The following is a 16,115-nucleotide window of genomic DNA, read 5'->3' on the forward strand; positions in this document are numbered from 1 at the left end:
CTCTCTCCCGGGCGCAATGGGAGAGAGAAAACAGGAAGTGAAATCAATCTGAGATGTCAATCAAACCGCCCGGCCGTAGTAATAGATACTACAGGCTCGGGCGGAAGTGCCGCAAGGCAGGCTAAATGCCCGCAAATGAAGCGCCACGTCTGCAATCTCGTGATTGCATAGACGAGGCGCTTCCCATAAGTGCACTGTGTCCAGTGTCCGAACACAGTGCACTTAAGGACCTTTTTTTGTATTTAGTTTTTTTAAAGGGCCAGTATTTTTTTTCTTTTTTTTCTTTTTTTTGGTGACTGCCTGTAGGGGGGGGGGGCAACACCTCAGATATGCCCCCTGCACTCTAATCCCTCTACACCCAATATATGCCCCTGCACTCTGACCCCTCTACATCCCAGATATCCCCCAGCACTCTGACCCCTCGACACCCAGATATCCCCCCAGCACTCTGACCCCTCTACACCCCAGATATCCCCCCAGCACTCTGACCCCTCTACACCCCAGATATCCCCCAGCACTCTAACCCCTCTACACCTCAGATATCCCCCAGCACTCTGACCCCTCTATACCCCAGATACCACACCAGTACTCTGACCCCTCAACACCTCAGATATGCCCCCTGCACTCTAATCCCTCTACACCCAATATATGCCCCTGCACTCTGACCCCTCTACACCCCAGATATCCCCCCAGCACTCTGACCCCTCTACACCCCAGATCTCCCCCCAGCACTCTGACCCCAGCTCCTACCCCATGGACTCCGAGTCCAGAGCATTCAAGCTACATGGGGCGGGGTCAGAGCATCACTGGCGCTCTGCCCCCCCCCCCCCGCTGGCTGTGAAATATTTATCATTCTGCACAGCATGGTGCTCCACTGCCAGCATGTCTCCCCTGTGTATCCATCACTCTCAGTGCCATCATGGGGCCCCCAATTTCTGGGCAGCGCGGGCTCAAGGAGTAGATTCTCTGGGGAATGTGCAGGGGCCCCCAATGCAGCTGGGGCCCCTAGACAGTGCCCAGGTATGCCCTCTTATTAAGACGGCATTGGCTTTGGAAAATGGAGGACAAATTTGGAAACCATTTTGGAGACTGCTCTTTTTCGGTACAAAAAACAGAGTTATGCTTCTACATAATCTGCTCTGAAATAAATACTCAGACTGATGTTTTAATAAGAAGGGCAATGAGCGCAGTAACCAGAATAAGATAAAAAAAAATTTTTATAGTTTACTAATGTGGCTTTACGTAACTAAATGGAACGGGGTGCCATAGGTCATACTTCGCAGGTTGCACTGTTTACCTGAAAAATCCTGAAAATCATTTTTCTGTTTTCTGTTGACTGCACAGAGATGTATGACTATCCCAGTGTGAAATATTGAATTCAGAGGACTCATAAACTTTTAAGATACTCATAAAAAAAACACTTGACGCGAGCAGATGGTGTGGCTGATGCCCTGGATCCTTAGAATTAGATGTTGCTGCAAAATCATTTTTTAATTCATTGGAAGTACTGGTGGTGATGGCAGAAGCTTATGAGGAGAATAAACAAAATCCATCTGCATAATCCATATTGCTTCTGAAGAGCTCCCTGCAGGATTCCTTTTGTTCTCTTCAGATAGAAGCCAAGTGAACCTTGTGTGATTAACAGAACACAGCTCTTTGTGATAACAGCATCATTAGGAATGTCAGAAAAGATGAGTTGTCAAAGCAAAAAGTGTGTCTCAGCAATGTGCACAAAAGCAGAATATTGTCTGAAATGGCTGATTGTGCTTCTCTCTGCTAAACCTAGTATCCTGTACTGCCAAGATAGTGCTTATACTGTATTTACTAATGGTACATACAAAATATTTAGCTACAATATGGCATCCTCTGACTCCAAAGGAACAATGTGGGCCATGATTTCACTTTCACTATTGTTGTGCCACACCTATGCGTGCCCTCTTGTCTTGATTCTGTTAAGGTAGAGTTTGTCTTTGTGCTTTAGAAGCTTACATTAACCACTACCAATACAGGGCACTTTCGCCCCCTTCCTTCCCAGCCCAATTTTCAGCTTTCATCGCTCTCGCACTTTCAATGACAATTGCGCGGTCATGCTACACTGTACCCAAATGAAATTTTTATCATTTTGTTCGCACAAATAGAGCTTTATTTTGTTGGTATTTATTCACGACTCAGTTTCTTATTTTTTGCGATATAAGCGCAAAAAAAGCAGAAATTTGGAAAAAAAAACAATATTTTCTTTTTTCTATTTTAAAAGAAATCCAATAAAATCAAATTTTATCATAAATTTAAGCCAAAATGTATTCTGCTACTTGTTTTTGGTAAAAAAAATTCAGTTAAGTGTATAATAATTGGTTTGTGTGATCACGGACATATGTACGCAAATGATCATGTACATATGTGTGTAGGTGATAACATACATATGTGTGCAGATAATCATTGGGACATGTGATTTTAGTGGGACATATGTGGGGGACATATGTTTTTTTTATTTGGGGACATGTCTTTTTATTATTTGGGGACATGTGTGTTTTGGGGACATGTGTGGTGACGTGTATTGTGGTGACATGTGTGTTTACACTGTAGGTTTATACTAGACCGATGATCAATTAGTAAAAAGCTGTAAAAACAGCTCATACTCACTGATCACCAGCCGGCTGCAGCAATCTGCTCTCCTCTCCTCAGCGACGACTTACGTGTGAGGAGAGAAGAGCCGATTGCCTAGCAACCGGCTGTTTGTTTACATCACATGACAGCCATGATTGGACACGGCCGTAATGTGATCAGGAGGGCCAATCACAGAGCCCTCCTGCCGATCCGAGATGCACCATGCCTGGGTGACATGAGCGCATTGGGATCGCGCCGCTGCGCGGGCACGCGCGCATGCGATCCCCCTCTTTCTGAAGGATGTTCCTGAACATCCTCTCAGAAGTAGAGAGCTCCCACTCGGCCGTATATGTACATTGGCCGGGTGGGAAATGGTTAAAGAGGAAGTAAACTCTGATGGCTTTACTTCCTCTTTGTCTCCCTGCAAAGGTAAAGCATAATGGGCTACTATGCATCGCATAGTAGCCCATTATGTGTCACTTACCTGACACAGGAGCCAGCGATGTCACTGATGTCCCCTGTAGCACGAAGCATCCATCTTCTTCTGTGTATCGCTGCTCCAGCCGCTCATAGCGCAGCAGCAGCGATGACGTCACTCCCGCGCGTGCGCATGGGAGCAGCTACTAACGTTATATCGCTGTTAGCGGCGGCATGGTCAGTGCGCCTGCGTGGCGTAGACAGCGGTGACTGTCTTTTTGGAAATATCTCCTAAACCGTGTAGGTTTAGGAGATATTTCTTGGACCTACAGGTAAGCCTTAATCTAGCCTTACCTGTAGGTCAAACTGGTTTGTAAGAGTTTACAACCATTTTAATATACAGTATAATAGTTATGAAAGCACTTCCTTGAACCAAATGTTTCCTTTTCCTGCTAAACTTTGCCAATCAATAATTAATTTGCAGAAGCTACACCACTGATCTCACTTCTTGAGGTATCCCCAAAATAAATGGCCCGAGTGTTTCCAGCAACATTTTATTTTTACATAATGTATTCTGCTTTGTATATTTCCCCTTTGGTTTAATCACTTGTTTACAATATGTACTGTATGTTCATCCTAAATTAAACGTATAATTTACAGAATTTAATCCTTTCGCTGCCAGCTCCCGCCTCCCATTTTTAACCTCAGGTAGCCAAACCATTATTTTCATTTTTTTGATACTTTTTACTGCTTTTCACTTACAGCTTTGAAAGTTAGTAAAAGACCCCACACACCATATGTTTTATGAAAGTCAGGAACCTGTAGAATTTAAAGATGGCTCTACTGATTTTTTGTGCCCCATGATAGTTGTACAATTGTTTATTGAATCTATATTTTTGTAATAAAAAATCCCCTGAAATCATTATTATCTTGCAAAAGCTTAAAGTGATTGTAAAGTCTCATTCAAAAAAAATTAAAATAAATAAAAAATAACAAACATGTTATACTTACCTGCTCTGTGTAATGGATTTGCATAGAGCAGCCCCGATTTTTCTCTTCTTGAGTCCCTCGCAGGTGCTCTTGGCTCCACCCTCCTGTTGAGTGCCCCCCACAGCATGCAGCTTGCTATGGGGGCACACATGCCGAGTCACAGTTCCCTGTGTCCATTCACACATGGAGCCGCGACCTGGCCCTGCCCCCTTTCTCTCCTGATTAACTGACTGACTTTGATTGACAGCAGCATGAACCAACGGCTACATGCTGCTGTCTCAGCCAATGAAGAGGGGAGTCCCGGCCAGCCAAGACAATCCTACAACATCACTGGATCTAGATAGGCTTGGGTACCATAAGTATTTTAGGGGTCTGAGGGGGGGTTCTGCACACAGAAGGCTTTTTATCTTTATGCATAGAATCCATTAAGATAAAAAAAAACCTTCTGCCTTTACAATCACTTTAACGTGATTTCAAAAATCTAAAAGATAAAGTTATAAAAGTGATAAACATTTGTAAATTTTACATCTTTATATCATTCATAGAGCACACCAAAAATATTATCTCAGTTTGGGAGATGCCCAGATGCATCCTGCCCCAGATGTAGGGCTAGAACTGGGGATGTGATCCATATTCCCTGGAGGTGTCCTAAACTATACATATATTTGGAAGGGGTGTTGAGTAAAATAAATTCAATATTTGGATTAGATCTACGGATGGACCCAGTATTATATATACTGGGATATATGGAGAAAAATGTGGGATCAGCGTCTACACGGATCGTAATTCTGAGATGCCTATATCAGGCTAGTAAGAGGATTACTTGGAAGTGGATAAAGCCCAGGCTACACTATATAATAGATTGGCTGAGAGTGGTCAATAATACAATAATAAGGGAAAAATTATCTCACATAAGAAGGGGAGGCAAAGATAAATTTGAGAAGATTGGGAAAGCATGGATTGATACTTTAGGACTGGTACCCGACTTTGAAAACATATAGAAAGTTTGTGACCGTACTATATTATTTAAAATAGAAGTAGGGATGGGGGAGGGGGCGAGTGAGACGCTAGGGGAAGAGGTGGCAGGGAAGTGCAATTTATAAGTATGTATTTATTAGACATGTGTGGTTCGTTTCGTACAAATCGAAAATTTGTATGAATTTCCGAAAATTCGTACATTCAGAAGCGTCCAAAATACGAATTTCTATGCTTCCAAATTATATACGAAATACGAAATTTCGTTGACAAATTTTGGACCCAAATTCCGTTACAACGCGTGACTGGTGTTTTGTTGACCAGGGATGGTGGGAGCCCCTCATAATAAGCACAGCAGGGGTTCAAACCCAGGAGGAAGTCAGCACAGCACAGGGATGTTGGGAGTCCCTCATATTAAGCACAGCAGGGGTACAGCCCCAGGAGGAAGTCAGCACAGCACAGGGATGGTGGGAATCCCTCACAATGAGCATAATGAGTCGACGACTGCCATATTGAGAAAGGTATTTATTGCTTTTTAAATTAATCATAGCAAATGTTATGAAAAGTTCACTAACCTAACGAATTAATGGCTAATACGAAAGGGAACGGAATGAAGCAAAACTAATTTATTGACAGCGCACATGTCTAGTATTTATGGAATTGGATTTTGTTGTTTTTGCATCGAACATTTGACATATTGAAAAAATAAAAAAGAATGGAAAGGGGAAAAAAAAAAAACATTTGTAAATTTTAAGTTGTGTTTTTTTTTTGCAAAAAGTGACAAAAGAAAGAATGTAAAGTTGTAAATGGGCAACTTGAGCAAAAAAAAAAAACCTTTTGCATGGAACCCCAATGCACTTTGGTAGTGCACTTTATCATGTGTATTTCAGCATATAACAATGCACAAATGGGAACCATCTACAGTAAGTGTTGTGTTGTATTGGCAAAATAGTCAGAGGCTTTTTGTGTGTCGTGGAGTGCTTCTACCAAATTCAAAATGGGATGCAGTGGTGTCAGCAGGGGGGAGCTGATGGTGGCTGGAGCCCCTGAGTGGGTCCCCAAAAAGCCCCAGGTCTTGGGCATGCACGGTTCTATTATTAGCCCCGAGTCTGAGAGCCGCACCCTGAGTTGGGTCCAATCTGACCCGAGCGTGGCCGGGTGACATAGCAGGTCCCGTCTTCTGGAGCCTGCAGCGCCTATGATGGACATACCACTGGTCCAATGCAGGGACAACGGGACATGTGACGTCCATCATAGGCGTTGAAGGTGGGAATTACACTGCGCTCAGTCGGCTCTCCTCTCGTGTGTCATGGCTCTGACTATCTGGAGTGCCTGCTGTCTACTCTATGGGCGTGCCGTACACTACGGCTGAGCTGCAGGAGGAGGTCACATCACCTAACGTCAGGTTGGTCAGTGTATGTCAAGTAGGTCAGTGTGGATCAGTGTATGTCAGGTAGGTCAGTATTTGTTAGGTAGGTGAGCGTAATGGTCAGTGTACGTATATCAGGTAGGTCAGTGTATGTCAGGTAGGTGAGTGCAATGGTCTGTGTATGTCAGGTAGGTCAGTGTAATGGTCAGTGTATGTCAGGTAGGTTAGTGTATGTCAGTAGGTGAGTGTAATGGTCAGTGTGGATCAGTGTATGTAAGATAGGTCAGTGCGTGTCAGGTAGGTAACACTCAACCCCCAGTGCTGGGCTTGGACTTCAGGCTGAAGTCCCTGTTTTTTTTGACACCTAGCAACGCCCTAAGGACCGGAAGAATTTGCCTCCTTAATGACCAGGCCATTTTTTGCGACACGGCACTGCTTCACTTTAACTGACAATTGTGCGGGCTTGCGATCTTGTATCCAAACAATATATATGTCCTTTTTTCCCACAAATAGAGCTTTCTTTTGGTGGTATTTGATCACCTCTTTGGTTTTTATTTTTTGCGCCATAAACAAACAAAGAGCGACAATTTTGAAAAAAAAAAAAAATCTTTTTACTTTTTAACTTTTTGCTATTTATTATACATATTCAAAATAAATAGATCAAAAAACAAATGTATTCATCAGTTTAAGCTGCTATGCATTCTTCTTCATACTTTTGGTAAAAAAAAATTGCAATGGGCATAGATTGATTGGTTTGCGCAAAAGTTATCGCATCTACAAACTATGGGATAGATTTAGGGACTTTTATTTATTTTAATTATTTTTACTAGTAATGCCGGCAATCTGTGATTTTTAGCGGGACTGCGACATTGCGGTGGACAAATCTGACCTGAAGTTACACTTTTTGGGACCAGTGGCATTATTACATTGATCAGTGCTATAAAAATGCACTGATCAATGTAAAAATGACACTGGCAGTAAAGGGGTTAACACTATGGGCGATCAAGGGGTTAACTGTGTTCCCTAGGTGTGTTCTAACTGTAGGGGGAATGGGCTCGCTGGGGCATGACAGAAATCACTGTTCCCAATTACTGTTCCCAATCACTGGGAACAGAAGATCTTTGACATATCCACTCTCAGAATGGGGATTCGCCTTGTTTACAAAGGCAGATCCCCATTCTGCCTCTGTACTAGGCGATTGTGGGCCAACGGCAGACATAGAGTCCCCCCCACCTGCAGGCATGCTCCCGTAACATGCAGTGGGCATGCGCTTGCCTGCGACTGCACCTGCATGAGCCGCCATACAGGAGAGCCAACCTGTCGCCATACAGCGGCTGGTCGGCAAGTAGTTATCACGATGCATTGTAATGCACAATATAACACACAAGATACTTTCAAACTGCCTATTCAGGAGAGTGCATTTCCCCAAAAATTTCATTTGAAAGGCTGCTGCACAAATACAGACACAAAATACTGCAACGATTGCCATTTTATTCTCTATGATCTCTGCTAAAAATATATATATAATGTTTGGGGGTTCTAAGTAATTTTCTAACAAAAGTACTAATTGAAACTTGTGAGTTCCAGAAAAGGCCTGGTTAGCAAGTTGTTTAAAAGTGTATTTATGTGTTAGGCCCCTTTCACACTTCTGCAACTTGTCTTGCGACTTGGGACTGCAAAGTCGTTCCCCATGATTTCCAATGATAATCATTCATATATGTGCAACTTCAAGTTGTGCCAATTTCAAAGTAGTCCTTGCACTACTTTGGTCCGACTTTCATGCAAATTGAGCACCATAGACCTCAAGTTTACACATGCATTCATGGAAATCACGTCAAAATCGTGGCCGCAAAATCGGGGCAAAATCGGTGTGAAATTGTGTTCGAAAAACTGCTGCGCAACTACTGTGTGTCGTAAAAATTTGCAGAACCCACCATTTTAGTCTCTAGGGCCTCTGCTACAAATATATAATGGTTGTGGGTTCTATGTATTTTGATTTTGGTTTTTACTTGTAAACAAAAAAGTGTAAGAAGAAGGTCTGGTCTTAAAGTGGATAATGCATGAAGTACTGCTTGGATGTTGGGTAGGGATGGCCTAACAGTTCGCCCAGCGGTCGTTTCGTGGCGAATTTCGGCTGTTCGCGGTCCGCCCGTTCGCCCGGCGGACTTCCGTGTTTTTACTGTGTAAAAGAACTTTGACCTGATGACACATCCATCATGGGGTACAGGACAGCCAATTGAGACATTACAGCACATGGACACTTTGACATTCCCCCTAACTTATAAATACACCCGATCCGGCGGCCATTTTACATTCTTTCTTCTGTCACTATAGGGAGAGGTTGCTGTGTGGAGCAGGGAGAGATTGCAGTGAGCTAGCTATTTGGTACACAAAAGTTCTTTTCAGGACTGGTATAGGTGTTAGGTGTATATAGGTTTTCTGTGCTACTGATTGTTGCAGCAGCCTGAGTGTATTTTGTCAGTTTAGAGAAAGGGACAGGACGCTGTGTGCTGCTGTTGTAGGGACAGCCAGATTAGTCATCATCATTAGCTGTTACTATCAGGTCCACAAAAGTGCTATTCCAGTAACCAGTTATTGTTCCAGCAGCCTCTGTTTTGCCAGTTTATATAGGGACAGGCAGGAAGCAGTGTGTCAGGCAGTGAGGGTCAGTTTAAACAGTAGCTGTTACTATTAGTTCCACAAAGGTTCTTTTCAGGACTGGTATCAGTGGTATGGTAATAGGCTTGTACACGTATAATATTCTTTCTTCCAAATATAGAAAGAATATTATACTTGACTGCTGCCCTTCTGCTGCAGTCTGCTAATCAGTCACAACTCACTTGTTCCACAAAGCTCTTTATCAGGACTGGTAACTTGGTCTGTCTAGGGTGCTACAGTACATAGGGTTGAGTGAGGTACAGTCTGCTATTCTATAAGGACTGGTATCGGTCCACAATACATAGGGTTGAGGTGCACTACTGCTGACCACTGCCCTATACTGCAGCAGTCCTTCATCAGTATAGGGACTGACGTACAGTCTGCTAATCAGTCACACACAACCTACTTGTTCCACAAAGGTCCTTATAAGGACTTGTAACTTGGTCTAGGGTGCTACAGTACATAGGGTTGAGTGAGGTACAGTCTGCTATTCTATAAGGACTGGTATCGGTCCACAATACATAGGGTTGAGGTGCACTACTGCTGACCGCTGCCCTATACTGCAGCAGTCCTTCATCAGTATAGGGACTGACGTACAGTCTGCTAATCAGTCACACACAACCTACTTGTTCCACAAAGGTCCTTATAAGGACTGGTAACTTGGTCTAAGGTACTACAGTACATAGGGTTGAGTGAGGTACAGTCTGCTATTCTATAAGGACTGGTATCGGTCCACAATACATAGGGTTGAGGTGCACTACTGCTGACCGCTGCCCTATACTGCAGCAGTCCTTCATCAGTATAGGGACTGACGTACAGTCTGCTAATCAGTCACACACAACCTACTTGTTCCACAAAGGTCCTTATAAGGACTGGCAACTTGGTCTAGGGTGCTACAGTACATAAGGTTGAGTGAGGTACAGTCTGCTATTCTATAAGGACTGGTATAGGTCCACAATACATAGGGTTGAGGTGCACTACTTCTGACCGCTGCCCTATACTGCAGCAGTCCTTCATCAGTATAGGGACTGACGTACAGTCTGCTAATCAGTCACACACAACCTACTTGTTCCACAAAGGTCCTTATAAGGACTGGTAACTTGGTCTAGGGTGCTACAGTACATAGGGTTGAGTGAGGTACAGTCTGCTATTCTGTAAGGACTGGTATATGTCCACAATACATAGGGTTGAGGTGCACTACTGCTGACCGCTGCCCTATACTGCAGCAGTCCATCAGTATAGGGACTGAGAGTTTTGTCACAGGGTCATTTAAAAAATGACAGGCAGAGGAAGAGGCAGGCCCTTCCACAGGGGTGGTAGGGGTAGGGCAGGAGCAACAGCCTTGAGCCAAAGTGGGAAGTTGCAGAAGGTGCATTCAATTACTTTAAAGGACGCACCAGACTTGGTTGAGTGGCTCACTCAGCCTTACTCTTCTGCACCTTCCTCATCCTCTCGATCTGCACCCTCTTCTTCACTCTCTGCTATGTGCACCCCCAAAGACACTACCACCAACAACACCACCACCACCACATACCTTCCGCTTGAGTCACAGGAATTATTTTCCGATCCATATCAAGACATTTCTGATGCGCAGCCACTCTTGGTATTAGATCAGGAAGAGGAGGTAGCAACAACCGCTACTCAGCAGTCTGACGACAGTACCCAGATCAGCCCAAGGAGGAGGTTGGTCCCCGGTGTTGCTGCCTACTCCGAGATCTCTACTTATAGCGGTGGGGAAGGTGACGTTGATGATGACGTGTCTAGTGATGTCACGTGGGTGCCCACAAGAGAGGAAGAGGAGGGGAGTTCAGAGGGAGATATGGACCAGCAGATAGGGAGAAGAAGCAGGAATAACTTACATTGCACAGGAGGGACAAAGCAGACTGCAAATGTATCAGGAGCGAGTCATCGACCATGTACGGTCACATCTCGCGCTCCCAGGACACCGGCACATGGCTCCGCAGTGTGGGCTTTTTTAACGTGTCCGCTGTTGACAATAGCGTTGCCATCTGCAATCTTTGCAGTCAACGCATTAGTCGCGGTAAGCCCAACACTCACCTAGGGACGACCGCCTTAAGAAGGCACATGGGCAGCCATCACCGAGCCGAGTGGGAGCAACGGAACACACAAAGCCACACTGCAGGCTCTCACCGTCCAGCCTCGTCTTCTACTTCTCCTTCTCCTCTCTCCTCACAATTGTCCTCCACTCCACCTTCCATCACGCCAAGCTCCCGTTTTTCTGCAAAAAGGCAGGCTTCCGTGGGCCTAATGTTCGAGCGTAAAAAAATGATGACGCCGGATAACCCTCTTGCCCAACGGTTGAACTCATAGCCCGCCAACTACTGCCATATAAACTGGTGGACTCGGAGGCCTTTCGCAGATTTGTGGCCATTGGAACACCACAATGGAAGGTCCCAGGAAGGAAGTATTTCTCAGAGAAGGGCATCCCAGAGCTATATGGCCATGTTCAGCGGCAAGTGAATGTATCTCTGGCACACAGTGTCGGTGCCAAGATACATCTGACCACAGACACGTGGTCTAGCAAACACGGGCAGGGAAGGTATATCACTTTTACTGCCCACTGGGTGAACCTTCTGACGGCCGTCAAGCATGTAACCCGTGGAGATTTGGTTTTACCGCCACGGATTGCATGCAGGCCTGACTCTTCTTCTCCTCCTCCTCCTACTCCATCCTCCTCCCTCTCCTCCTCAGCTGACTCCTCCTTTTCCGCTGCTAGGCTCTCTTCCGCTGCGCCGCCCAAGCTCCCCAGAACCTATTCCACATGCCAGGTGAGACGTTGCCATGCCGTGCTGCGTCTGTTGTGCCTGGAAGCCAAGAGCCACACTGGCCCGGCACTCCTTTCAGCTTTGCGTTCACAGGCAGATCAGTGGCTAACACCGCTCAATTTGACAGTTGGTAAAGTGGTGTGTGACAACGGTGCCAATCTGCTTAGCGCATTGAAACAGGGCAAAATCACGCACATGCCATGCATGGTACACGTCTTAAACTTGGTCATGCAGCGATTCGTTGTCAAATACCCTGGGGTCCAGGACATCTTGCGGCAGGCAAGGAAAATCTCGGCCCATTTCAGAAGATCTTACACGGCCATGGCTCGCCTTGCTGACATTCAGCGGCGACACAATCTGCCGGTCAGACGTCTTATTTGCGATTGCCCGACGCGATGGAACTCAACCTTCTATATGCTTGATAGGCTGCTCCAGCAGAAACGTGCAGTTAATGTCTACCTGTATGAACTCTGCGGCAGAACCGGTTCAGGGGAGCTGGGGTTTTTTTCACCGCGCCAGTGGCTGCTCATGCGCGACGCATGCAGACTTCTGCGGCCGTTTGAGGAGATCACCAAACTGGTCAGTCGCAGCCATGGCGCCATCAGTGACATGGTACCTTATGCCTTCTTTATGGAGTGTGCATTGCGTCGTGTCATTGATCAAGCTGTGGAGGAGCAGGAGTGGGAAGATGAGGAAGTCGCAATGCTGGATAAATTCCCAGGGGGGGCTACTCTATCTGAGACAAGTGAACAACAGGAGTCTGAAGAGGAGTCAGAGGAGGATGGTGCCGGGGCGGATGAGGAGGAGCAAGAAGAGCATGCTTTAAACCTTTCTGGGATCCCTGTTGTGCGTGGATGGGGAGAGGAGAATGAAGAGGACGACATTATCCTGAATGATGAGCAGGAGCCAGGCCACCACACCGCTTCCACTTTAGTGCAAATGGGGGCCTTCATGCTCCAGTGTTTTAATAGGGACCCCCGTATAAAAAGCATAAGGGTCAAGGACCAGTACTGGGTGGCAACGTACTTAGACCCCCGGTACAAACACAAAGTGGCGGAAATGTTACCGCCGTCGCAGAGGGCTGTCAGAATGCAGCACTTCCAGGCCTTGCTTCGAGAAATGCTGCATTCTGCTTTTGCGTGCGCTGGCAGAGGAGCAATTCCCACTCCCAGAGAAGGAGTTGCGGGTACCTATCCAACAGCGCCTGCAAGAAGAGGCCTGTTTGAAGATGTGTTGGTGACTTCGGATATGTGGTCATTCTTTCAGCCGACCCAATCGACAGGTGTCATCCGGATCCAGCATCAGGGAACGCCTAGACCGTCAGGTGTCCGACTACATCGGGTTAATGGCCGATGTGGACGCTCTGAGGAGTGATGAACCCCTGGACTACTGGGTGGGCAGGCTTGACCTCTGGCCAGAGCTTGCCCAATTTGCAATGGAACTGTTGGCTTGCCCCTCATCCAGTGTCCTGTCCGAAAGGACGTTCAGCGCAGCAGGGGGGATTGTGACCGATAAGCGTACTCGCCTAGCTCACGAAAGTGTTAACTACCTCACATTTCTAAAAATGAATGAGGCATGGATCTCGGAGGAATTCAACACATGTGAACAGTAGACCATGTATATGTCTATAAACAATTTTTTTAATCGAGCACAGAGACCTTCTTTCTTCATTTGGCTCACTTCCTTGTCCAAATAAAGCACACCGTACTATATGCCCGTACCCTCCTCTTTGAAGAGGTTGAGCGGTGTCATATTTCTACTGGGGCTGCTTATTATGAGGGGCTCCCACCATCCCTGTGCTGACATCCTCCTGGGGCTGTACCTCTGCTGTGCATATTATGAGGGGATCTCACCATCCCTGTGCTGTGCTGACTTCCTCCTGGGGCTGTACCTCTGCTGTGCATATTTTGAGGTGCTCCCACCATCCCTGTGCTATGCTCATTATGAGGGGCTCCCACCATCCCTGTGCTGTGCTGACTTACTCCTGGGGCTGCTTATTATGAGGGACTCCCACCATCTCTGTGCTATGCTGACATCCTCCTGGGACTGCTTATTATGAGGGGCTCCCACCATCCCTTTGCTATGCTCATTATGAGGGGCTCCCACCATCCCTGTGCTATGCTGACTTCCTCCTGGGGCTGCTTACGGTGCAGGTGTCAGTGCTGTATATCACGGTGCTGATGTCAGTGCTCTCTGTCACGGTGCTGCTGTCAGTGCTGTATATCACGGTGCTGGTGTGAGTGCTTTATGTCACGCTGCTGATGTCAGTGCTCTCTATCACGGTGCTGCTGTCAGTGCTGTATATCACGGTGCTGGTGTGAGTGATTTATGTCACGCTGCTGATGTCAGTGCTCTCTATCACGGTGCTGCTGTCAGTGCTGTATATCACGGTGCTGGTGTGAGTGCTTTATGTCACGCTGCTGATGTCAGTGCTCTCTATCACGGTGCTGCTGTCAGTGCTGTATATCACGGTGCTGGTGTGAGTGCTTTATGTCACGCTGCTGATGTCAGTGCTCTCTATCACGGTGCTGCTGTCAGTGCTGTATATCACGGTGCTGGTGTGAGTGCTTTATGTCACGCTGCTGATGTCAGTGCTCTCTATCACGGTGCTGTTGTCAGATGACTCTATCACGGTGCAGGTGTCATTGCTGTATGTCACACTGCTGATGTCAGTGCTCTGTATCACAGTGGTGCTGTCAGATGATTCTATCACGGTGCAGGTGTCATTGCTGAATGTCACGCTGCTGGTGATCATCTCCTGCACCCTCTTCTTTGCCTACCCTGTCCTTCCCTCTCCTCCATTGCCTTCATGCACTCCACAGTCCTGAATTGTCACAACAATTTCCCATTAGTGATGGCCGAACGGTTCGCCCGGCGGTCGTTTCGCGGCGAATTTCCGACTTTCGCCGTCCGCGGGTTCGAACGCCTTTTTCCGTCGTTCGCCCCGGCGGACTTACGTGTTTAATGTATACAAGAACTTTAACCTTTCGTGACACGTTTATCATGTGTTACAGGACAACCAATTGAGACATGACAGCTCATGGACACTTGGACATTCCCCCTAACCTATAAATACACCCGATCCGGTGGCCATTTTACATTCTTTCTTCTGTCACTGTAGGGAAAGGATCCTGTGTGGAGTAGGGACAGAGAAAACGCTAGCTATTTGGTACACAAAAGTTCTTTTCAGGACTGGTATAGGTGTTAGGTCAGCAGCCTGAGTTTCTTTTGTCAGTTTAGATAAAGGGACAGAGCGCTGTATGCTGCTATTTTAGGGACAGCTCAGCCAGATTAGTCTTTCTTCATCATCATCATCATCATCATCATTAGCTGTTACTATCAGGTCCACAAAAGAGCTGTTCCAGCTAATCGTTCCAGCCTACTCTTTTTTGCCAATTTGTATAGGGACAGGCAGGAAGCAGTGTGTCAGGCAGTGAGGATAATTTTAAAGACTTGCTGTTACTATTAGTTCCACAAAGGTTCTTTTCAGGACTGGTATCAGTGGTACGGTAATAGGCTTGTACACGTATAATATTCTTTCTTCCAAATATAGAAAGAATATTATACTTGACTGCTGCCCTTCTGCTGCAGTCTGCTAATCATTCACAACTCACTTGTTCCACAAAGCTCTTTATCAGGACTGGTAACTTGGTCTGTCTAGGGTGCTACGGTACATAGGCTTGGGTGCGGTACAGTCTGCTGTTCTGTAAGGACCGCTATCGGTCCACAATACATAGGGTTGCCGTGCACTACTGCTGACCGCTGCCCTATACTGCAGCAGTCCTTCATTGGTATAGGGACTGACGTACAGTCTGCTAATCACTAACACACAACCTGCTTGGTCCACAAAAGTTCTTATAAGGACTGGTAACTTGGTATAGGGTGCTACGGTACATAGGCCTGAGTGCGTTACAGTCTGCTGTTCTGTAAGGACCGCTATCGGTCCACAATACATAGGGTTGCCGTGCACTACTGCTGACCGCTGCCCTATACTGCAGCAGTCCTTCAGCGGTATAGGGACTGACGCACAGTCTGCTAAACACTAACACACAACCTGCTTGGTCCACAAAAGTTTTTATAAGGACTGGTAACTTGGTATAGGGTGCTACGGTACATAGGCCTGAGTGCAGTACAGTCTGCTGTTCTGTAAGGACCGCTATCGGTCCACAATACATAGGGTTGCCGTGCACTACTGCTGACCGCTGCCCTATACTGCAGCAGTCCTTCATTGGTATAGGGACTGACGTACAGTCTGCTAATCACTAACACACAACCTGCTTGGTCCACAAAAGTTCTTATAAGGACTGGTAACTTGG

The sequence above is a fragment of the Lithobates pipiens genome, unplaced genomic scaffold (assembly GCF_037356315.1).
Source record: "Lithobates pipiens isolate NorthernLeopardFrog02 unplaced genomic scaffold, aLitPip1_a1.2 Scaffold_27, whole genome shotgun sequence".
Taxonomy (NCBI): Eukaryota; Metazoa; Chordata; class Amphibia; order Anura; family Ranidae; genus Lithobates; species Lithobates pipiens.